This window comes from Arachis stenosperma, chromosome 7 (assembly GCF_014773155.1).
Source record: "Arachis stenosperma cultivar V10309 chromosome 7, arast.V10309.gnm1.PFL2, whole genome shotgun sequence".
NCBI lineage: Eukaryota > Viridiplantae > Streptophyta > Magnoliopsida > Fabales > Fabaceae > Arachis > Arachis stenosperma.
In genome coordinates, this window is record NC_080383.1 from 86469050 (window position 1) to 86496026 (window position 26977).

General features: G+C 31.6%; 1 pseudogene; it reads right to left on the minus strand.

Annotated features, from left to right (window-relative positions):
• Nucleotides 1-2666: 2666 nt before the first annotated feature.
• LOC130941248 (myrcene synthase, chloroplastic-like) lies at nt 2667-24892 on the minus strand (annotated as a pseudogene).
• Between the last annotated feature and the right edge of the window lie 2085 nt (nt 24893-26977).

The window sequence follows — 26977 nt, forward strand, 5'->3', positions numbered from 1 at the left end:
GTATATTCTAGCAAAAAATGTCCCAATTCGAATTGATGTCCCAGTTAGACAAATTGCCACCGAAGCAAATACATGCCAGAAGCGTGGCAGGCCTGTCGGTTCCAAAGACAAAAATCCTCGAAAGAGAAATGAGGTAAATACTATTCCTGTTGAAAAATACATAGTAAGGACACCTGCAGTTATCCAAAATTCTGATATATATTTAACGACAGAAGACGTTCAGGTACCTGAAAATTGTGAAAATGACGAGATCTCGATAAATTATATCTTTACAAGAGAGAAATGGGACCGAAATAAGACAATTGTCAATGAAATATTTTCATATAATGTGGCATTAAATATCATGCATGAAAATAAGGATCTTGAGCCAAGATCAGTTGAAGAATGTCGACAAAGAAATGATTGACCAAAATGGGAATAAGCCATGAAGGCTGAATTAGACTCACTTGCAAAACATGAAGTCTTTAGACCTGTAGTCCGTACACCTGAATATGTAAAACGTGTTGGATACCGATGGGTATTTGTGAGAAAACGAAATGAGAAAAATGAAGTTGTGTGCTACAAAGCCCGACTTGTGGCACAATGTTTTTCACAAAGGCCCAGTATAGATTATGAAGAAATGTATTCCCCTGTAGTGGATGCGATAACATTGCGTTATTTGGTCAGTTTATCTGCATATCGTAAACTGCATATGCATTTAATGGATGTGGTAACAGCCTATTTATATGGCTCATTAGATTGGGATATCTATATGAAAGTCCCTAAAGGACTAAAGATATCTAAACCATCCAATGAATATTTGCAAGGGTTATACTCAGTCAAATTGCAAAGATCTTTATATGGTCTAAAGCAATCTGGACGAATGTGGGATAATCGTCTTACTGAGTATCTGGCCAAAAATGGATTCAAGAATGATGATATCTGTCCATGTGTTTTCATAAAGAAATCTGCATCTGGATTCATTATAATTGCTGTGTACGTTGATGATTTAAATATCATTGGAACTCCTGAAGAGATTCCAACAATTATAAAAACACTAAAAGAAGAGTTTGAGATGAAAGATCTTGGAAGGACTAAATTTTGTCTCGGCCTGCAGATCGAGCATATAAAAAATGGGATATTTTTTCATCAAACAACATACACAGAGAAGATCTTGAAGATATTTTATATGGATAAGTCACATCCCTTGAGTACCCCAATGATCGTAAGATCTTTGGACGTGGAAAAGGATCAATACCGTCCTAAAGAAGAGAATGAAAATATCCTTGGTCCTGAAGTACCATATCTTAGTGCTATTGGAGCACTAATGTATCTTGCTAATAATACACGATCTGATATATCATTTGCATGAATTTACTAGCAAGATATAGTTCCTCTCCAACCAGAAGACATTGGAGTGGAATCAAACAAATCTTTCGATATCTTCATGGAACGGTTGATATGGGATTGTTTTATCCATATGAATCCAAGTCACAATTAGTTGGCTATGCAGATGCTGGATACTTGTCTAATCCACATGAAGGGAGATCTCAAATAAGATACCTATTTACATATGGTGGAACAGTTATATCATGGAGGTCCACGAAACAGACGATTGCTGTAACATCCTCTAATCATGTTGAAATACTAGCGATACATGAAGCTAGTCGCGAGTGTTTTTGGTTCAAGAGTTTGATCCAATATATTATGTCATCATGTGGACTGATTGATCATAAAATAGCTCTAACTGTCCTGTTTGAAGATAATACAGCATGCATTGCTCAACTTAAAGGCGGATACATCAAAGGTGATAGAACAAAGCATATTTCTCCCAAATTCTTCTTCACTCACGATCTTCAAAATCAAGAGACAATTGATGTTCAACAAATCCGCTCAAGTGACAATCTGGTAGATTTATTCACAAAGTCACTCCCAAAATCCTCCTTTGAAAGACTAGCACATGAGATTGGGATGCGCCGATTTCGAGATATTAAATGATGTCGACAAGAGTGGGAGACTATACTCTTTTTTCCTTGGTCAGGTTTTTTTTTCCATTGAATTTTTCTTGACAAGGTTTTTAATGAGGCAGTCCCCATCACAAAGGATATTGTACTCTTTTTCCTTCACTAAAGTCTTTTTCCATTGGATTTTTCTTTAGTATGGTTTTAACGAAGCAATAATCCTAAATAGGCATCCAAGGAGGAGTGTTGTGATAAGAATGAATTGAATGCTCATTTATGAAATTGGGCGGCTAATCTTTCCTATACCGAAGGAATAACTTTTCAGACAAATTAAAAGTTAATGAAAGTTGAAAACAAAGGCTTGTCACCTGTATAAATAGATGAAGTCTCACACACAGCAATAATAATCAATAACAATATTCTCTCTCTTTATACTCTTCTCTCTCTTTACATACGATGTTACTTTATATATATATATATATATATATATATATATATATATATCAAAATAATTATATTGGTGAACATTAATATTATGATTTTATATTTCTATATTTTATATTTATATCTTTCTTATTTATTTATTTTACAACAAAACGTACTGATATATTACTTGCTTTTTTTTCATTTGAATTTTATTTTTACTTATAATTTTTTCACGTTAAAATCAACAACTAATATTTTTCCCTGACAGAAAAAATCACCTATAGATTCATGTGAAAATAATTCGCAGGTAAAAATTTGCAAATAATTTACTATATTTTAGTAGTTCATGAACAATAGACATTAACATGTAAGAGGAATTGGTTGAATGATTAACGACAATATACCCCTCTTAGCTTCAGAATCTTGAAAAGTATGGTAATCTCCATGATCATACATGGCTAATACCATTTTTGTAAGGCCTAAAATAGTGTCTATAAAATCTTGAGAAAGAGAAGAATGATGAGCTTCTTTGTTTATGTTCTTCCAGAGTGTATTTATAATTGATCTAACGTGCTCACATGCCTCTGCCTCTGAAGCTCCACTTTTGTTCATGTAGCATTGAATTGATGAAAGAGCATCTCCAGTCTTTTTCTCACGCTAAAATATTAACGATGAAAATACAATTTAATTAATATGCACTAACATTGTTAAGCAATTTTAGGTTACTAACAAATTAAATTCAAGGATTTAAATTATCATTTAAGTGAATGGAATGCTGGGCATGAACGTATATTATCGAAGAATAGCGTAAAATATTTTATATTATCAATTATTAATATATTATTTAAGTTAGAAATTTAATTTCAATATATAATTAATTATTATAAAAAAAATTTTGTATTATTTAATTATATATTGTCATATTGACAAAGAATAATTATTTTTTTATATACATTATATAAATAATAATGTAAAAGAACATATATAAATGAATGATTGTGTGGTAAAAAATTTTAAATTATTAATAAATTACATTAAACTTCTAAAATAAATCTTAAGAAATTTCAAAACCAAAAAAAGTTTAACAAGTAAAATAGAAGATAATTTTGTTTTTTTAAGAAATAATTCTTTTGTTCCAATGAATAATCATCTTTAATAATTAAGGAGAAAAGAAGAAGAGAATATATAAGTTGTCACATATCAATAGAAGTATATATTTTTGTTTCCGTACCTTATATGTACCAAGGTCATTAACAAGGCGGCAAAATATTGATGTAAGACGAAATATGTTGGGATATTCTTTTAAGGAATCCAATTGCTCCATTTTTAACACATTTGGAATTGTGAAATAAGCATGAAGAAAAATAACATGTGAGCCTGAAGATCTCCAACCATTCTCCAAGTACTCTTCAAGAGTTGGTATATAACCACTATAGTACCACTTTGCCTCAACAAAATATGCCTTACATAAATCTGTCCACTGAAAAAAATTAAAAGCGGAAAAAAATTGCAAAAGTGAGTTCAAAATGATATTAAGTTGATTTTTAATTAAGAACTTGCAAAATAGAAGTATGTATGTCATAATTATTTATTGAGCTTTTTTCTTCATTTAATAGATTTAGAATTTCGCTAATCCAACCGTTGAATTAAGAAATTTCACCATATAAATAAATTGTATAAATTTTAACAAAACTTGAAAGTAATTTGCTATTTCATCATAAAACTTCATTTTGATTGAGGATTTGGTTTTAAAATATTGGGTTACAATCCTATTGATAATGTTCAAATTTTATGAAATTATTACATACATATATGCCTAATAATAGTTAAGATAATATATAGGCGATTCAACAATTGGAATAATTAAAAAAGTTATTCAATTTGTAAAAAAGTTTGCATGACAGGCATGACTTATTACATCTTTTGTTAACGATATAATAGTAATTACTGTGCAAAAATTAAATAATTACTTACCGATTGTCTAAGAAAAGGAACAACATAAACTTCATTATTTTGTAGGCTTTCAAAAGCTACTTCATTAACAAAGTTATTGAGTGCAAGGAAGCAAATTTTCATGTAGTATGGAAGATTGTCCATACCAAAACTTAGATCCCATCTAGAATTCATGAACGAAAATTTATGAATTAATAAAAATTTTGTATAAAATAAATAAATATCATATAGCAATAATAACAATAATAATGCTTACTTTTCAATAGCTTTGGTAAATAGCTCTAAATCTTCTAAAGTGCCAAAGGTATCATACATAATTACATATCATCTATTGTATTTATGAAGCAATTGACCTTTGTTATAGCTCTTCTAGAAAAACCAAATTCTGGATTAAAATTTATTCCCACGGTCCAAAAGAAGTTTTCCATCAACCTATCTCTTGCAAAACTTAACTTCTCTGCTAAGTAGGTTTTTTTCCACCACCTAATTAAGATACAATAAAAAATAAGTACACAATATCATATACCAATTGTTATACTTGAGAAATAATAAAATGAAGAAAAAATGATAAATCGATTTCTGACTTTTCGATCTGCAGATATTTAAGTCTCTGAGGTTTTAAAAAAATATTTAAGTCCTTGACCTCTTCAAAATCTGGACATATTGATCCCTAAGTTTAATTTTTTTAATTTTAAAAATTTTCTCACGTGGGCATCCGTATCAACCAAGTCAATACAACGGGAATCACGTTTGATTTTTCCGTTAAGTCTGACAAATCCAAGTGAATATGAGATCTAGAGATCAATGTCTAGATTTTAAAAAGGTCAACGACTTAAATATATTTTAAAAATTTTCGAAAATTTAAATGTCTGTGAATCAAAAGGTCAAGGACTTATTTGTTTTCAATTAAGAGAAAATGACAAATTAATCCTTAAGTTTTAAAATTTTATATATGATAACAAATAATAACAATTTTAAAAAATATATAATAATAGAAATATAAATAAAATAGTATTCAAGTGTTTTACTAAATTCATGATATCTTGTTATTACCTTGACATATCCTTCAACTCTTCTTGGTGAATGCTTTGAACAATGTTGAAATCCAATTTAGCAAACTGAAGAAATGTAGGATTCAAATCGTGACTTTTTTCATATGTGTTGATGAACCAATGGCCCTCCCATCTTGTTACCCTCCAATGTAATGGATACTCCAATGAATGATTGATTAAGAGGGATATGTAGCTACCATAATTTCTTTTTACATATTCTTTGAGAATCTTTGAACTATATTTTTTTGCATCATCTAATATAGTTTCTTCTTCTACTAAATGAAATGAGGCTTCATATAGTGATAAAACTCCCTCAATGCCAATTGAAGATTGATGTTCGTTGAAATTGTTTGTTTCTTTGATAAAGAAATCAAACACATCTACAACAATAAAAAGAAAAAGTAATTTAATTAAGGTTAATACTTATATAGTTACATACTTGCTTTTAAATATCTTTTGAATGTACAGTCGTAATTGGAGTTCATAAAGTTAAAACTAAAAGAAAAGAAAATTATATATAGCCGATGTGCAGCAACACGTATAAGCCATAATTTTGTGGACCACAAATTAACACGGGTACTACTTATTACAAAAATACTATATGTAAATATTAAAAATTAGTTATTAAATTAATTATTTTATATTTGTATATAAATATATGTATTATTTAATTTATTTTTAATATATTTTATATTTTAATATATATTTTATATATATAGATGACTCATTTGGTATTTTTTTTTTTTTTTGCATAAGCTTGTACAACTATGTAAGCTATTGCAAAGAACTTACTCTATATACACTTATTCTTTTACCTGTTTTACTAATAAACCAACTTTTCTTTAACTAATAATTAATCAATAAAGTAATAAATGAGAAGAATAAGAGGAGAAAAGAAAATTACAAGAAAAAATATTGTTAATTATTCTCCGAAAACAATTCATTTCCAATCTCTAGATTTTTTGTTACCATTTATATTTAAAGATTTATGCATGCCCTTTTAATTTAAAAATTTTAAAAATTTTGAGGAAAAATAATATGGTAGTTTAAAAGGGAAATGTGTCAATTTTTGAAAAAATTGATAACTATACTGAGAAATGTGAGGAAGATATTGTGAAAAAATAGATAAAAAATAGAAGTGAGGAAAACAAAAAGAAAAACAGAAAAGGATAAACTATTACTTATATTCCACCAAATGTTATTAGGAGTATATACTATATAGTAATCTTGTCTCAAACTATTTTTTATTCTATTGGTGTCCCAAACGTTTCATTTGAATCACTCAATATTAGTCCATCATTAACATAATTAAAAATTACTAATAAAGTGTGACATATATAATAAATGTTTCATGTAAGAAACTCCTATAAATTTCATGTAAGAAACTTCTACATATTGCCATTTGTTAACAAGAGTTTATATTTTAGTGAAAAATCTTTGATGCCATGTAAAATGATTTAGAAAGTGAAAGTTGCAATGTTTACCACGTGTAAAATAATTACATACTTATTATATTTAATATTACATAATTATTTTAATAATATTTAAAAATATAAAATAAAATAAATAATAACTAAAAAATATAAAATGAAATAATCTTAACATGTTTTAGACTCATTTTTAATTTGTTATTGTCTCTATGACCCTTTATTATATATAGATGATGAGCAGTCACATCACATGTCTATTGTATATCCCCTATGCAATAGGCATGGCAAAAATTTTCGGCGAGACGGGTATTTGTGGAAATTTACCCCGCCGAAAACAGGTATGGGGAACTATTTTCTACCTGTGGAAATGAGATTTTGTATAATAAATGGAACGGGACGAGGGTAGAGGTCTTCGTCCCGTGGAGACCCATTTCATCCGTTTATATAAAAAGACCAAAATACCCCTAATATATATAATATATATGACTCATTGAAGAAGAACCTTAGCAATAAAAAATTCAAAGCTTTAGTGCTTCCACTTTACTGCTTCAGAGAGTCTCTTCTCCTCTCCTCTCCTCTCCTCATCAAATCCTCACTCTCTCCTCTCTTGAACACTGCCGACCGCCACCTTCCACGCGCTCAGTGGCTCAATCGCTCACCGCACCGTCAGTCCGTCACGCTCCTATCACCTCCTGAGTTCACCGCTCACCTCGTCTTCTCCACGTCGCATCGTCGCCAGTCGTTGTTCTTCTCCTCGTCGCTCACTGATGCATGAGCATCTTGTCTATCTTTTCCTAGTGAATTTTCACTTAAATTGCTGAGTTTAATTAAGAATTAATTATATTTTAGCCACTATAGATGCTATTTTGAGTTTTGTGCAATTTTATTTATTTCAGGTAGCATTCGGCAGAATTTTATGAAGTTTCTGCAGCACAAGAATCAAAGGAGATGGCTGCGAGGAGCGATGCACACGCGTGCCTGACGCGTGCGCGTGATCTGGAAGTTTCCACGGCGACACGTGTGCGTGACTGACGCGCACGCGTGAATTGAAGATTTGCTTAGCGACGTGTCCACGTGACCGACGCGTCCGCGTGACTTGCGAAGAAGACCAGCGACGCGTATGCGTGACGTGCGCGATCTGCAGAATTTACAGAAATCGCTGGGGTGGATTTTGGGCCGCGTTTTAACTCAGTTTTCAGCCCAGAAAACACAGATTAGAAGCTGCAGAATGGACAAATCAAGTGGTCCCCACCCATCAGCTGAAGACTTGCTAATTAATTCAAATTTAAATTCAAATCTTATTTTTAGGAAAAGATATTATTTTTAGTTTTAGATAATTAGATTTTAAATTTATTAGGATTAGTTATAAATAAGAACTATGTACATTTAGACAAGGGAGATACTCTTGTTACCAGAACCCTTATTTTTCTTCTCTGAACCATGAGCAACTAATCCTCCATTGTTAAGGTTAGGAGCTCTGTCTATTTTCATGGATTGATTCGTTTGATCTTTTTAATTTAATTCATGTCTTGATTTATATTTCAATAGTTGTTTTCATTCTTTATTCTATGAACACTGAGTGGAACGGAAGTACGACCCATGTTCTAATTGAGTTCTTGTAAAACTTGGAAAAACTCTTTACTTGAACAACAGCTTGAAAACATATTATACTGAATTTTTAATTGTTTGTATTTAATGGGATACATGACATATAATCCCCTTATTTGTGGATAATTAGGATTCTTTTGGCATATAAACTAGAAATTGATCATCACCCCCTAATTGAAATTAATTGATCAAGGAATTGGCAATTAATGAATTTTAGAGGAGACTAGGAAGGTCTAAGGAATTAGGGTCTAGTCACATATAGTTTGCCATAAATTAAATCCTGCATAATTAAATTAGTTAGTAAGAAAAGTTAATCCGGAAAAAATAGATAACTCTGAAGCCTTAACTGTTTTCTCAATATTTTATTCCCAACTTTTTTATTTTTCCTTTTTATATTCTGAATTCGAATTTAAACCTTTTGAATATCTCAAAACCCTTTTCTGCTTGCCTAACTAAGCCAATCAATCAATCATTGTTGCTTGATCCATCAATCCTCGTGGGATCGACCCTTACTCACGTAAGGTATTACTTGGTATGACCTGGTGCACTTGCCGGTTAGTAGTGTGGGTTGTAAAATACCGCAACAAATTTTTGGCGCTGTTGACGGGGATTGATAGTGATTAACAAATATTAGTTGTTTGATTGCTTAGATTAGGCGTGTTAGTTTTAATTTTTATTTAAATATTGTTTTATTATTTTTCGAAAAAAAAAACTTTTTTTTACGTTAATATTTTTTCTTTTTACACTTCCTTTTTTTTCTCTTTTGTTCCCCCTCCCCTGTCACGTTTTCCTTCTTTCTTCTTTTTGTTTTTTTCTTTTATTAAAAAAAATTTCAAAAAATAAAAAGAAAAATTTTTTTTATAAATAAACAGCACCAATATTTTTCTTAATTTCTGAAATTCTGTTTGGTGTTGACTATTTATTATTTTTCTTCTATTTATTTTATTCAATATTTTTATCTCTTTACACAGGTTACCTCACTGGAAATTCTCTGCACTCTGACGTAGAGATTCCCATTCTTTCTTGTTTTCTGTTTATTTATGCACAGGAACAGAGACAAAGAACATCTCTTAGGCTTTGATCCTGAACCTGAAAGGACTTTCAGGCGGCGTTTACAACAAGCAAGACTTTATAAGGCTGCAGAATCCACTATGGATCTGACTAATACTGAGAATACCAATGCGGCGAACCCGAATGGGAATGAACAAAGAAGAGTACTTGGCTCTTTCTCTGCTCCTACTGCATATATGTATGGAAAGAGCATTGTGGTGCCTTCTATTACTGCGAACAACTTTGAGTTAAAGCCTCAACTGGTCACTCTAGTGCAACAAAACTGCCAGTATCACGGTCTTTCCCACGAAGACCCAAATCAATTTATCTCTAGTTTTCTGCAAATTTGTGATACTGTAAAGACAAATGGAGTAAACCCTGATGTGTACAAACTCATGCTCTTCCCGTTTGCTCTGAAGGATGGAGCAAAGCTATGGCTAGATTCCCAACCTAAGGAAAGTTTGGATACTTGGAACAAGGTGGTTTCTGAGTTCCTCACAAAATTTTTCCCACCAAAGAAGTTGACTAAGTTTAGGATGGAGGTTCAGACCTTCAGGCAGAAGGATGGTGAGACTCTGTATGAAGCTTGGGAGAGATACAAGCTACTGATTAGGCAATGCTTTCCAAACATGTTCTTCAAATGGACTCAACTAGACATCTTTTATGAAGACTTGGGTGAAATATCCAAGATGTGCCTAGACAATTCTACAGGAGGTTCATTGCACAAGAAGAAGACACCGGAGGAGACTATTGAGCTTATTGAATTGGTTGCTAGCAACCAATATTTATACTCATCTAATAGAAATTTTGTGAATTCTGAAACTCCTCAGAAGAGAGACGTGTTGGAAGTAAATGCTGTTAATGCTCTTCTTGCTCAGAACAAGCTGATGCCTCAGCAAATAAATCCACTTACTCAACAAATGGGTGGCATGCAAGTCTCAGCTATCAACACCCAAAATCCACCACAGGAAGTCTACTATGACATGGCAGGTAATTTTGTGCAAAATGATAATTATGATTGTGCTCAACCTTCTTTTGAACAGGTGAATTACATGGGAAATGGTCCTAGGAATCCCAACAATGACCCATATTCTAAGACATACAACCATGGATGGAGAAATCACCCAAATTTTAGATGGAGGGATCAACCTCAGAGACCTCAGAACTTCAACAATAATTCTCAGGGCGGTTTCCAATAGAACAATGATTTGGAAGTAATATTGACAGGTTTTAGATAGGAAACCAGAGCATCCATCAAGAACCTGGAGATTCAAATGGGTCAAATAGCCACCAGAGTTAATGAAATTGATCAGAGGACCACTATTAGCCTTCCTAGTAACACAATTCCAAATCCAAGAGAGGAATGCAAGGCTATCTCCGTGATAAGTGGACAAGTGGCAAGTACGGAAGCACAAATTATGCAGGAAACCAGAGCCTCTATTAGAAATTTAGAGATGCTAGTGGACCAACTGAGCAAGCAAATACTTGAGAGGTCTGCAAGTACGTTTCAAGGTGATACAGTGGTGAACCCAGGAGAAGATTGCAAGGTTATTCAATTGAGAAGTGGTAAAGTAGCTGGCTCTGAGACCAAGGTGAATGAAGAGTTAGTTGAAAAAGAAGCTCCAGAAGAGAAGAAGGAAGAAGTAGAGCACGCCCCTCCAAAGCGTGAGGACAACCCATTCCCAGACTCTCTTGACACTTATCCTACTTTGCCAAAGGCTCCTGAGTACAAGCCTAAGATGCCATATCCTCAAAGACTTCAAAAGGAGACCAAGGACAAGCAGTTCTCAAAGTTCTTGGAAATCTTCAGAAAGTTACAAATCAATATTCCTTTTGCTGAGGTTTTGGAGAAAATGCATATCTATGACAAATTCATGAAGGAGCTGTTGTCAAAGAAAAAGCATTTAAAGGGAGATGAGACAGTAGTCCTGACTAAGGAATGTAGTGCTGTAATTCAAAATAACTTGCCAAGGAAGATGCCAGATCCAGGGAGCTTTCAAATTCCATGCACCATTGGGAGCATAACCTTTGAGAAAGCCCTATGATCTGGGGGCAAGCATAAATCTAATGCCCTTGTCTGTGATGAAGAAGCTACAAATCCAAGAGGCACAACCCATAAAGATAGCTTGTAGATGGCAAATAAATCTATGAAGCCTGCATACGGATTAGTGGAGAATATCTTGGTCAAAGTGGGTAAGTTCTTCCTCCCAGCAGACTTTGTGATTCTTGACACAGGGGAGGATGAGAATGCCTCTATAATTCTAGGAAGACCATTCCTAGCCACTGGAAGAGCTCTGATTGATGTAGAAGTGGGTGAATTGGCGCTTAGAGTGCATAATGAGTAACTGGTCTTTCATGTCTTCAAAGATATACAGCCAACAGGTGAAGAAGAGAGGTGCATGCAGGCTGAGCTTATTGATCCAAACCTTCAAAAACCCCCTGATGATGCACAGAAGAATCTACAGCTTAAACCTCCCTTGGCAACAATCAATAAAATTCCTCATGACATCAAACCTAAGTTTGGTGTTGGGAATACATCATCTACCAAGGAGGAGGTTCCCAAAAAGAAGAAAGTACCCAGAGGATGGAGAAACAAAAAGATCCCCACTGAAGGTTTCTCCCCAAGAATGAAGGTGGTGTTGACCAGCAATCCAGCATGGGTTTATACAGTAATCAGAATCCTCTCTCTAGAGCATATTGAGCTACATTATGGAGACACAGGAAAGAAGTTCAAAGTAAGGGGTGAAGAGCTGAGCCCCTATGATCCTCCTCCTTAGAGGAGTTGACCGTCAAGCTAGTGACGATAAAGAAGCGCTTGTCGGGAGGCAACCCGATAATTTCGTATCCTTAGCTATTTTTATTTTTTGTAGTAGTAGTTTTTTTATTTATTTTTACTGAGTTCTTACTAATTTTCTGATCATGCAGCTATTTTATTACAGGAACCGAACACCTCAAACTAAAAAAAAAAATGAACACGACGCGCAAGCATTACTGACGCGAATGCGTCAATCATGTGTGCGTGAAAAACAAATTTGACAGAGAGTTGTGCTGGCTTAGGGCAGAAAGTGTGCTAAAAGCACAAGTTAGAGCACGCGGACGTGTGATTGACTTGTTCGCGTCAGTTGCACATATGGCCTTCCACGCGAGCACGTGCATGACGCGAACGCGTCGTATGAATAATTGGCTCCCAAGCCATTTGAAAAGAGAGTCGCGCGGGCACGCGGCTGGCTTCACGCAAATCGCACAAAATCAAGGGCACGCAGACGCGTGCCTGACGCTTATGTGTCCCTCTAAAAAATTTGCGACTCACGCGTATGCATGCTGCACGCGTACGCGTCGCCGTCGCCGCACCATTTTCACTTTTCTTTCTCTCTCTCCCAATCTTTATTCTCTCTTATTCTTTTATCCTTTTATTTTTCTCTCCTCATAATATTTGTCTCTTCTATTTTCAGTTCTTCTTTGCTTGAGAACAAGCAAACCTTTAAGTTTGGTGTTGACGCTGCGCTTATAGGTTTTCTAGCACAAAAGGGAGGCGAATCATCTTCACAGAGGAGCACAACCTGAAGAATAAAGCGACCGCTAGGATAACTAAGGTGGTTGAGTTCCTTTCATATTTTTTATTCCTCCCCTCTTTTTTTATGTTATGTTCCGGTTTTCTACTATTTTGCATTGTTTGTTCCATGATCCTTTATTAGTGAGAAATTCTAGTTCTAGTTTAGTTTTCCCTTAATTGCTTTAATGCTGAAAAGATGTCTCATGTATTACTCACTAAGCTTGAATTCAAATAAAATTTTTTTTTATTAAATGATGTATTGCATGAGAAATTAAGTTAATTTTAAATAGTCTTATTTACTTAAATATGGTGGTATTATGGTAATTCTGAATGCATGATATGAACAGTGCATATTTGAATTTGAATAAAGGGATGTTGATGTATAAGGAACAGGAATTTAGAAAATTATTACGACTTCTCTGAAATAAACAAAAATTTAATCCTTGAAGCAAAAGAAACAGCAAAAGAAAAAAAAAGATAATAATTAATAAATAAAAGCAAGGTCCAAGGCTCTGAGCATCAATGACTAGGGAGGTCAGATATGATTAAAAGCTCAAAGAGTTGTTTCCCTAGTCATATACTCGTGGTGTGATTGTGTCAAGTAATCCTTGAGACAAAATACTTAGAGTCGAGACCAAGTGCGTTTAACAAAGTATGTCAAAGGCTTTGAGCACCACTGTCTGGGAGTAACTGAAAGAAAAATCAGGACTCAAAGAGAGTCTCCCAGTTAAGTGCTTGTGGTGTTTTTGTGTCAAGTAATCCTTGAGACAAAATATTTAAAGTCATGGCTAAGCTCAAGGTGCAAAGCACCAAAGAAAAAAAATAAATTAAAGTCAATTTTGCTGTGTTCAAGGATTAAACTGAAATGTAAAGATCAGAGAATTCATAATAGTATCCGGATTCTAATTCCGAATGACAATGACATCCTCCTGGTTCAAAGGAGAGTGAGATGCCAAACCTATTCAGGATTACAGTTGTAAACCCCACTATAAGAAAAGACATGAGCTTAATCGAACTCTCATTCTCATGCAAATTCACATCATAAGCTTATATGAGTTTTGGTTGCTTGAGGACAAGCAATAGTTTAAGTTTGGTGTTGTGATGCGTGAGCATCTTGCTATCTTTTTCTAGTGAATTTGCACTTATATTTTATGCGTGACTTGCGAAGAAGACCAGCGACGCGTACGCGTGACGTGCGCGATCTGCAGAATTTACAAAAATCGCTGGTGTGGATTTTGGGCCGCGTTTTAACTCAGTTTTCAGCCCAGAAAACACATATTAGAAGCTGCAGAATGGACAAATCAAGTGGTCCCCACCCATCAGCTGAAGACTTGTTAATTAATTCGAATTTAAATTCAAATCTTATTTTTAGGAAAAGATATTATTTTTAGTTTTAGATAACTAGATTTTAAATTTATTAGGATTAGTTATAAATAGGAATTCTGTACATTTAGACAAGGGAGATACTCTTGTTACCAGAACCCTTATTTTTCTTCTCTAAACCATGAGCAACTAATCCTCTATTATTAAGGTTAGAAGCTCTGTCTATTTTCATGGATTGATTCGTTTGATCTTTTTAATTTAATTCATGTCTTGATTTATATTTCAATAATTATTTTCGTTCTTTATTCTATGAACACTGGGTGGAACGGAAGTACGACCCATGTTCTAATTGAGTTCTTGTAAAACTTGGAAAAGCTCTTTACTTGAACAACAGCTTGAAAACATATTATACTAAATTTTTAATTGTTTGTATTTAATGGGATACGTGACATATAATCCCCTTATTTGTGGATAATTAGGATTCTTTTGGCATATAAACTAGAAATTGATCATCACCCCCTAATTGGAATTAATTGATCAAGGAATTGGCAATTGATGAATTTTAGAGGAGACTCGGAAGGTCTAAGGAATTAGGGTCTAGTCACATATAGTTTGCCATAAATTAAATCCTGCATAATTAAATTAGTTAGTAAGAAAAGTTAATCCGGAAAAATAGATAACTCTGAAACCTTAACTGTTTTCTCAATATTTTATTCCCAACTTTTTTATTTTTCCTTTTTATATTCTGAATTCGAATTTAAACCTTTTGAATATCTCAAAACCCTTTTCTACTTGCCTAACTAAGCCAATCAATCAATCATTGTTGCTTGATCCATCAATTCTCGTGGGATCGACCCTTATTCACGTAAGGTATTACTTGGTACGACCCGGTACACTTGCCGGTTAGTAGTGTGGGTTGTAAAATACCGCACCACTCACCGCAGCAGGGAGTGCGTCTTCGTGTCAAAGCCTCTTCGCATCGGAGCCTCGCCGCGTCTTCTCATCATCTGCCACCTCCTACCCCTCACCGCCAAAATTCCTGCTTCTTACTCTCGAGGTCACTGGTCATCGAGGCAGCAGCGCTGCATCAGATCCTCTTCACGTTTTGTCATCTTTGCGCCAGGGCCTCCTCGCCATCAAAGCCTGTTCGTGGTCCAACAAGATCGTCAACTTCTTTGCGTCAGAGTCTCTTTAAAGTGATTTTGATTCTGTTAGCCCTAATTTATATTTCTGATTCTGATTGTTGTGATTTTGATTATGTTTTGATTGCTGTGGTACTGATTATGTTAATTATTTGGTCTAATTTTGATTCTATTAATCCTAATTTATATTTCTGATTCTGATTGTTGTGATACTGATTATATTAATTATTTGCTGTAATTTTGATTCTGTTGGCCCTAATTATATTTCTGATTATTATTATTTTTTATTATATTTCTCAAATTTTTTATCTATTTTTTTAATTTTTTTTTAAATTCATGGATATCTATATCCCTGACGAATATGGAATCCGCATTATCCGTCGGGGGAATGGGATAAGGACGGGACAGGTAATGGAGGCGGGGATGGGAATATGTTCCCGCCCTATGGAGGCCGTTGCCATCCCTACTATCCAACAAGGTGAAATATATGGTAAAGATGTTGTTTTAAAGATGTGCTTATGTGGCAAAATCTAAACCACACATTCTAAAACCACACTTTTAACTTAAAACTATAGCCCTTTACAAAGAAAAGCGTCACCTAATGGAAAAAAGTAAATTAGAAGATTTAAGAGAAGAAATAATTAAATTATCAAAACTAATAGATCAAAAATTAATGATTTTAACCAATGTTAATTGTAATGACACTGAATTCTTAAAATCAATACAAAATGATTTTTCTCAAAATCTTTATTTTACTATAAGCTTTATTGAGGGACTTCAAAAACCTGAAAAAACTTATTTTTCACATGGAATTTCTAAAAAATGCTACCATGGAAATGATTCCCCACATCTTCATCATACTTTTAACCCACAATTAAATTCTATAGTAGATATGCTTGAAGAAATATTAGTATCTATAAAATTTCAAAGAAATAAGGAAAAAGAATCCCAAAGAAGAAAATTTTCAAAATATAATCAACATAACAGAGTTAAAAGTAAAACCACCATTGAAATTATGAATATTGAAGAAAAATTAGAAGAAGTTACAATGCTTTTTAAACAATTAAAAATGGCTCAAGAAAATAATATTATGGAACATGGTTTTCAAATAGAAGAAGAATTAGTAAATGATGAAAATATAGAAAATGAAGAACACATTCTAGACTATTCAAGTGACGAAGAACCAGCAATACCAATACAAGTAAAAAATGAAGCTGGAACATCTAAGGATAATCAATCTCAATTTAAATGAGAAACAGGTTTTGATAATTATGCTTTTAAAAAAGGATTTATAAATAAAGATTCAAAATATACAAAAATACCATCAAAATACATTCCTAAAATCCAGGAAATGGAAGGAGAAAGAATGCTCGATTTAGACTGCAAAAAGAACGAAAAAGAAATTTTCGAAAACTGGTTGAATTCCTTCTTATTAGAAGCCTTTACTAATCCAAAACTTAGTGAATTGTCTGGAAGAGACATTTGGAATTACATAGGATTTCATACTAAAGGAACTATAAGAGATTATATGACATCAATAGAAAACCAAATAATAGAAGAATTAGAAACAAAAACAACAGCTTATGATAAGATATTATATATAATGATGATTCTATAAAGAATATTTTGGAAAAAATATTATAGATCATAGACAAGAAGTCTATAATAAAGAATATCAAGAAGCAAAAAACCATTTAGCTAATATTCAGATATATGATTTATGTAATGTGGAGTCTATATATGTGAATATAGAATACATTATTACAAATTAAAAGAAGAAGATAAAAATCATTATCTCAGTATGTATATAACAAAACTTCCATATCCTGCCAATGAATTTATAATGGGAAGATTTATAAGAGAAATAAATAGAGGAACAATTGAAAATAATTTTGGTGGAGCAACCTCTGCAATAAGAGAGGAAATAAAGAACGTTGTATGCAAGAAGCAACTCAAAAAAGATTTGCAATATAATTAGAATTTGCTGTCAGGATAATGAAGAGATACCTCAAAAATATGGTCTTAATAAAAATTTTCAAAGAAAAAGAAAATATCAATTTAGAAGAAGAAAATACTATCCAAACTGGAGAAAAAAGAGATATTTTAGGAAAGAAAATAACAATAAAAACAAAAGACAAAGAAATAACTATTGTCCGAATAAAAAAGAAAATTGTAAATGTTGGTATTGCCAAGAAGAAGGACACTACGCAAATGAATGCCCAAAAAAGAAGGATAAAAAGGATCTTACTAAACAAATAGAAATTGCTAAGTCTTGTCTCATGGAACCATTAGAAGAATCTGATGATAACTTAGACTATATTTTTGAATATGTCTCAGAAACAGACTCAGAGACTGAGTAATAATGCTACATTTATTACTATAAAAATAACAAAAAAATTTATAAATGCTTTCATAGATTCTGGAGCAACACAATGCTTTGCTAGTTCAAATATAAAACTTGATTGGAAAAAATTAAAGAAACCATTAAGAGTTAGAATAGCTGATAAATCAATACATAAAATTGACCAAAAAGCAGAGATGGTTGAAATTTTTATTCAAAATTATAGATTCATTGTTCCATCTATATATATGTTAGATTCTGGAATGGATTTTATCATAGGAAATAACTTTTTAAAGCTATATCATCCATTCATTCAAGAATTAACATATATAGTTTTAAAAGCTCCGCACGATTCTTCAATAAATCAAAAATCAAAACGTATAAAAATACCAACTACTACTATAGATAAGATCTTAAAATTTAAAATATTTTCTATATTAGAAACATGTTATTTAAATCTATACTTTCAGATAAATATTCCAAAAAATAATCTTGAAATAAAGATAGAAGAACTTTTGAATGAAATTTGTGCTGAAAATCCTTTAGATATTAAAAATACAAATAACGAATTAGTAAGCATTAAATTAAAAGAACCCACAAAAGAGATAAATGTTCCAAATAAAATTCCTTATTCCGCAAGAGATAGAGAAGAGTTCTCACTAGAATGTAAAGATCTTTTGGAAAAAGGAATTATAAGATTAAGTAAAAGTCCTCATGTGGCTCCAGCTTTTTACGTTGAAAACAATAATTAAAAGGGGAAAACGAAGAATGGTAATAAACTATAAAAAAATGAATGAAGCAACTATTGGTGATGCTCATAAACTTCCAAGAAAAGATTCTATTTTAGAAAAAATCAAAGGAGCAACTTGGTTTTCATCTCTTGATGCAAAATTAGGATATTGGCAACTTCGTTTAGACGAAGAAACAAAGAAATTAACTGCTTTTACTTGCCCAACAAAAGAATCAACAAGTGTGTTGCTCTATGAATGGAATGTATTACCATTCAGATTAAAACAAGCCCCAGGTATTTATCAAAGATTTATGGAAGAAAATCTAAAGGAGTTAAATGAATTTGTTTTAGTGTACATTGATGATATACTAATCTTTACAAAACAGGATAAAGAAGATCATCTTCAAAAATTATTAATAGTTTTAGAAAGATGTAAAGAAAAAGGATTAGTTCTTAGCAAAAAGAAAGCAAGAATAGCAAAACAAGAAATAGAGTTTCTTGGATTAATTTTATCCACTGAAGGAAAGCTAAAACTACAACCAAATATTTTAGAAAAAGTAAATTTATTTTCTAATAAAATAGAAGATAGAAAACAATTACAAAGATTTTTAGGGTGTATAAATTATATTTCTGATCAAGGATTTTTAAAGAATATAACAGAATACACTAAAAGCTTATTTCCAAAAATAAGTACTAAAAAAGAATGGAAATGGGATGAAAAAGATAGTATGCAAATTCAAAGAATTAAAGAATTATGTGAAAAACTTCCAGAACTTTATATTCCAGAAGAAAATGACTACTTAATAGTAGAAACAGATGCCTCAGACATAACCTGGTCAGGATGTCTAAAAGCTAAGAAAGCTATAAAAAGCTTAGAACAAGAAAAAGAATCACTAGATTCTAAATATCCCCCAAAGGAATTACTTTGCAGGTATATTTCAGGAACTTTTACTCCAACAGAACAGAGATATACCACTCATGAAAAGGAAACTCTGGCAGTAATTAAATCTCTTAAGAAATGGAAAATCGATTTACTACCCAAAGAATTTACATTAAGGACAGATTCAAGTTACCTAACAGGTTTTATACGATATAATTTAAAAGTTGATTATAATCATGGACGATTGGTAAGATGGCAATTATTTTTGTTACAATATCCAATAAAAATTGAATATATTAAGGGTGACAAAAATGTTATTGCAGATACATTAACAAGAGAATGGAGTTCGTCTACAACGCATTAGATCAAGAAATTCAAAAATACGAACAAGAACTCGAAAAATGCAAGCATTGTCAGCAAATAAGGATACAGATCCAATCCCTCAAGAAGGGCATCGAAGCAATGAAATCAACACAACAACCAAAACCATCAGAGTTCAGCCAGCTAAGCGTGGTGGACAAATCAGGTGAAGAAAAAATTCCAAAAAACAAAACAATTGCTGAAATTATCAAAAAATCCACCCAAGATAAAAAATATTATGTAATTTATAATGGCCCCATGAAAGGAGTATATGATGCCTGGGAAAAAGCAGCACCATTTACACATCAATCAAGGATAATTCATAAAGGAGGGTTTTTAACACTGGAAGAAGCAAAAGAATCCTTCAGGGAATATGAAGCTCTTCATCCAGAGCAAACCCTAAAAAGAGTAGATAAAGCTCCAATTCAAACCCAGAGAACAGGGATAATAAGAAACATTCCTACAAGGGTTGAAATCAAGGAAAAGAAAAGGGTCTGTAGATCAAATCTCAGAGAAACCCTTAACATAGTCCTAAATTGGACTGAAGAAAAAAGGGCAATCTTGGGATATTATCCTATTGCCAAAGAACAGCTAACAAAGCTGGTTATATTTCCAGATGCTTCCCCATCTGACACCTATCAGTTTTTCCAGTATGGATTAATTGATACAATTTTAATTTTTAATGATTTAAAAATTATTAGTGAGTTTCCTGCAGGATTTGTTGATGCAGTAAAGAGATTTAAAAATATGATTGACAACGTAAATCCAAGGGATATATCCCTAAAATTTACGAATAGTCAACCTATTTTTAATGAAGAAGAAGAATGCTTGGTTCCAGCACATCAAGTAATCTTCATGTCCGTCTTCCCAGGAAATTTTCAACCAATTGATCAAGTTCAAGATTTAACAATCTACAGTCATGAAGGAAGACTAGCCAGCACACTAGCAAGGGTCTTCGAAAGAACTCAAAGGATAACAAGGGAATCTCACACAAGAATCAATTATAAAAGCAGAAATACTTTGCTTGTATCCAGTAAAAAGAATGAAATTGAAGAAAGAGAGATGAGACTCTTAGTGGAATTTGAATCAGCATTCTACAACTTATCTGGGCTCTTAGAAAAGCTCCTCGAAGGGATAAAAAGGAATCTCTGCTATTTGATAAAAGACAGAGAAGACCACAAGTGCCAGCTATGTGTCTCAGAGTTATCTGAAGAAAGCAATAATGAAACGGAATCAACCCACATGATAAAGGAAGGAGACAACGCATCTGAAGGCCACATAATGAAAGAAGAGGACAGCACATCTGAAGCATCTCTCAACATTATTGCATAATGACGTAAGCGCTTAGGTCATAGAGCACCAACAATGTAGCTGGTGCAAGATAATAAACAATGACGTAAGCAATGACGTCATAAGAAGGGTAAGGATGAGAATTGTCCATCAGACCCAACCATTATAAATAGGTTGCTTAGGCAATTGTAGAGAGCATCAAACCATAGAAAGCAGGAGGCTAAGAGCACTCATATGCTAGGAGAGCAAAGAGGAAGCTGCCGAGGCGATTCTATAGTTTGAAGAAGAATTCCCTTAGGAAAAACCAATTCTAAACTCCCCTCTCAAGTTAGTATCTACAATCTCCCATCTGGAGATAAAAAACATCTTATGTAAAATATTCTAAATAAAAGAAGTTTTTCTCCAGAAAGGTACGCCTTTATCCTAATCTCTTAGTTATGAATTATTTAGAAAGTTTAGAATTAACGGAAGAATCTAACTATTATAGATTATCTGCATTATTAGATAATGAAAAACAGGCTGTTCTAAAAACAGAATTAAATCTCAAATCAAATGAAAATTTTAATAAACAAAATCTTTTAAAAGAAGTTTTTAATAGAAAAAATATAATATACTATGGAAAAATTCAACTTGAAGCCCCTATAAAGATAAAATCTGCCAATGGAGAACTTGAAATAGCTTTGATAAATGATGAAGAATTGAGTAAACAGATTGAGAAAATTAAGGATCAACAAAAAAGATCTAAAATTGGATGAATTCATATTAGTACTATACAAGTCTTAATCAAATCCACATATATGAAAGGAATTAATTCACCAATAAGCTTAGCTATCTATGACAAAAGAATTACTGATGACCCAATAGATCAAATAATTGGAATTGTTCATGGAAACTTGGCAAACGTAAATGTTAAATTCAATGCCCATCTTGGATATGCTATACCTTTGTCAACTGAAAATCTTGGAAGATCTATAAGTTTGGCTTATAAATTTCACAGAAAGAATCTAATGGAACAAGATGATGAACCATTTTCAATTACATATGCAATAAATTATGCTTTAACAAATAGTCATCATAGTATAATATTTAAAAACAGAGAAAGAATTTATGTTGATGAATTATTTCAGAAAATTGTAAAAAACAGAAATACCAAAATATAAAGCTATTGAAAACCCAGTTCTTTTACTAAAAGAACCATCAGGAAAATTAGTTTCATCGAATTTTCAAATAAGAGAATCCAAAATTAATAGCCCTTTAAGTTTATCTAAGTTAAAGTCTAAAGAAGAAAATTCTGAAATAAAAGAATTAACAAAAAAGGTCAAAAAATTAAATGAAACCCTAAACACTAAGTTATGACAATAAATAAAGAAAAAATATATGTAACCTATCAAGACAAGAAACAAGAGCTCTTTGAAAGAGAAAATCGGTTGAATTATTTACAGTTTTCTGAAATAAATCAAGGAGCATTTAAAGCTCTAAAAATAATCTATGACAAATTGAAAAGAGAAGTTGAAGAGTTAGAAAAATTAATAGAATCTCTAGAAAATAGTGATGAATCGATGATAGAATTTGCAGAAATACTAAGATAAATAATGAAGTATACAAAGATTGAAAGACCAGAAACAAAATAAAAGAAAAAGGGCGAAAAAATTAAAAAGTAAAATAAAGGAGTATAAGAGAGAATTAAATAATCTTCAGTTCGAAATTAATGACCTTATAATAAAAAGGATAGAAATAAGAACAAATATAAACAAGTTGGAGCTAAACTTAAAAAATTTATAAATGCATGAAAAACCATATTATGACTTAAAAGAATTAAAGTTGTTAAAAGAAAAAATGGAGAATGAAGTTGAAAAATTAAAAAGATATTTAGAAACAACAGAAAATGTAGAAATAAAAGAAGTTTTTGAGGATTTAAAAAATTATATTAAAGAAAAAGACAAACAGATAAAAGATTTTAATCCATGCAAAAAAGAATATTATAAACTAAAACAAGATTGAAAAACTATAAAAATGAAATCAGAATTAGTAATAATAGAAATGGTTAATACTTTTGATTATGAAATTGTAAACTATAAAGTATCACCAACCAATTTATACAAATTATAAACTCATATGAAAAGTTAATGGAAATTTTGAAAAGAGTTAATGGAAATTCTGAAAAAGATATTAAAAAATTGGTATCAGAGCCAAGTTAACGATTAAGGGTAACACTTTTTCTTTAAGTAACACTTTTAGTGACACGCTTTCAAAACCATAAAAGACAAAAGTCTTTACAAGTGCATCTGTACACTAGATGCCCCCCATCCAACAATAGTTTTGTACTTTTGTGGATCACAAATTAACACTTGTACTAACTACTTGCCATGCTTTATTTATTTATTTATTTTTTGTCTCGGTGCATAAGTACAAGTGTACAACTATACATGCCATCACTATTATTGCAAAGAACTTGCTATATATTATTCACTTATTTTATTATATTTTTATTAATAATTTTTTTTTTGAATATTAGGGATCATTATTTTTATTAATATTAATCAATATTTTAGACTAATATCTTATTTTTATACTATTAAAATTTATTATTTAAAATTAATCAAATATTAATAAAAATAAATAAATTTTGTTGGTCATATATCATTACTCTTTTCTTTAACTAACAATATTCAGTGAACAAAGTAATAAATAAGTAAAAATTAGGGAAAAAGGAATTTTTTTTGAAGAAAATATTATTGATTATTGAAAAGAAATTAATTTCCAATCTTTTCCTTTTATTATTTAGATCCGCATATTTATGGCATGTCCTCTAATTTAAAATTATTAAAACTTTTGATAAAAAGTGTAAAAAAAATATTTTTAGATATTTATTTTAACAACCAGCAATAACTGTCAAAAATACTTATATATATATATATATATATATATATATATATATATATATATTAAAAAAATGAATAAACATAAAAAATGGTCTACTAAATATATTTTTTTAGTGATTCTAAAAAATGTTCATGTTTAAAAAGGGATCAGATTATAAGGGTTTAATGAAAACCTGCAGATATATCATATCCATGCTGCCTTAAGATCCTGAATTCAAGTGCTGTAGCATACAAAGTCTTCTTCGTGTTGAATGTTTCCATGTTGTAAATATTATCCAAGATGCTCTTTATTTCATTTTTAAAATGATAAGCTACTCCAAGTCTTTGTAAAATATCAATCAGCTCAAGTTGATGAACATGATGTTTCACTCTGCAAAGCATCATTCTTACTTCTTCCTTTAACACTTCCCTTTTCTTTATGTATGATTCTTCCTGCATTAAATTTGCAATAATAATTAAGAGATAATAAAAAAATTAATTCAAATAATTTAAAATTATTTTATTTAATATTTATTAATTATTATTAAAATAATTATGTAATTTTATATATAATAAATATATAATTATAAATAATATATACATAAAAATATAAATATTAAGTAAAACAAAATAATTTTAATTATTATGTTTCTAATATTATCGTAATTTTGTACAATGCATTATCCTTAAGAAATAAAGGAACTATCCAACAAAGTATATAAACATTTATTGAATCTATTTATAATTGCATGATTGGATATATTCATCATCATCATCATACTAAACCTTATATTCACTTCTCAGTGATTGAATATATTCATACTTCCAAATAGAAGGTTGCAAATCTCCAAATCCTCGTTCAGCAGCCATTGACGGATATAAAAGACTAAGACCTCGCTACTTTGGAAGCTATTGTTGGCTTTGTGTGAAGTTTGTTTTTCTGTGAACACACAATGACACAATGTAATAATGAATCCTAGCCTTTATATAGATTTCCAAGAGCATTAGTCCATAGATGTGGTTTTTTTTTTTTTTTTTTTTTGCAAGAAAAGGACACACCAAACATACTGTAAATTAAATAATAAATTATGCTTCAATTATTTTCAATCCTGATCATTTACATGCATGGATGTTTCACAATTTCCAATTTTGCAAAGGAAGGAAAAAAAAAGGGGCAAGTTTAGTTTAATGTGCAGCATTTTAAATGAAAAGCATGCGTGAAATGTCAAACTTATGAGAGAATCTCTGAGCAATCCATTGAGGAGAATTGAACATGTGGTGGTGGTGGCTTCATGCGTCATCTCAATATAAACGTCCAAAAACATGTTTGGTAACTATGGCCCTGCTAGCTGGCCCAGTTCCAGACCAATGCTTACATAATGTTAACCAATGTTTCCAGACCTTATCCGAAAACGAAAACATATGTTTCCAGACGAAAAAAAAATGTTAACGTATGTTTAATTGTGTCTAAGATGAGGCTAATTTTTTTTTTATATGGAAGAAGATTGTGTTGTAATTTATCATCATGAATGATTGGTGTGTTTTTTTTTAATATGAATTAAATTTTTTTAAATTTTAAATAACAAATCAGATTTTCAGATTTAGAGAAGTAGAGAAATCTAATGGTAAGATTTTATAGTGCACAAATCGAAATGTCCAATTTAAACATTTAAAATTTTTAAATATTAAAATACAAATCTAAGAGTTAGATTTGTATATTTAAAAAAATTTAAAATAAAAAACTCAAATCCAACCCTCATATTTGGGTATTTTAAAAAAGGTTAAATTACACAATTAGTTCCTATACTTTCGGTAAAATTGTAAATTGGTCTCTATAGTTTAAAAGTTTGTAATTGGGTCTCTGAAGTAAATTAAAATTTGTAATTGTGTCTCCACTAACGTTTAGCGTGAATAGAGACGTTAAATGTTTTTATTTTACTAGAATGCCCTTATCTCTCATAACGTTCTAAAGAGTCACATTGAAAGAGAAGATAACGATCTCTCACAGTGTTCCTCCAGTATCTGTGTCCCTTTGTTAGAGTTGAAGGTTTTTTTCAAACTGTGATGGACTCAACCCAATTGTCCGAAGGAAGCTCAACATCTAGGAGTATGAACAAGAGAAGACATCGATGCTTCTGTGGGGAAGAGATGGTGGTGCTGTCGTCGTCGTCGTCTATGAACAGCCCAAGTAGGAGATTTGTTGCTTGTTGTAAATTACCAAAGTATAATTTTTTGAGTGGATTGATAGAGAGGAAGAGGTGATGGAAAAGGAGAGAAGGACTCACTGCTTTTGTGGAGATCTGCTGACACTCCGAACCTCTAGTACTGTGATGAACCCAAATAGAAGATTTATCTCCTGTCCTAGTAGAAGATGCAAGTTTTTTGAATGGATTGATGAAGAAGACATGGCTGGGGCTCAATCTTAATGCACCCAACACAGATCTCAAACGGAGGAATGCTCAAAACATGGTGGAGATTTCGTAAGGTTGGATGAATCTATGAATGCTTGCACTACTAAAGGAACAAGAAAGAAAGATAGATAGATTAAATATAGAGATAGGACGCATGGAAGCAAGTGTAGGAAGATTGCATTCTGATTTTACATTGCTCCAACAACAAATTGGCAGAGTGGAGAGTGACATGAAGAAGCAGAAACAATTGCAGAAGATGATATTGAGTTGTGTGTTGGTTGTAATATTTGCAATGTATTGGTTTAACTAAGTTTGATGAGATAGGAGAAAAAGTGTATCTGCAGTGTATTTGAATAGTGTTTAGTGTTGAATGTAATCACCTTTTTATATCAATGACAAGTGATTCTGAAAAATTATTTACATTCATTTGGTCCCATTGCAGAAAGCTCTAGTAGACATAATATAGAGTAAAATAGTTAATATTCATATTAATTAATGGTCAAAGTGGTCCCTCCAAAACAGTTAGCCACATGCCCAATATAACAAAAGTAACAAAACAAAACAAGCATCCTAAATAGTGTTCGACAAAAGTGGTTTATAAGCCACTGACAGTACATGGACATAGGA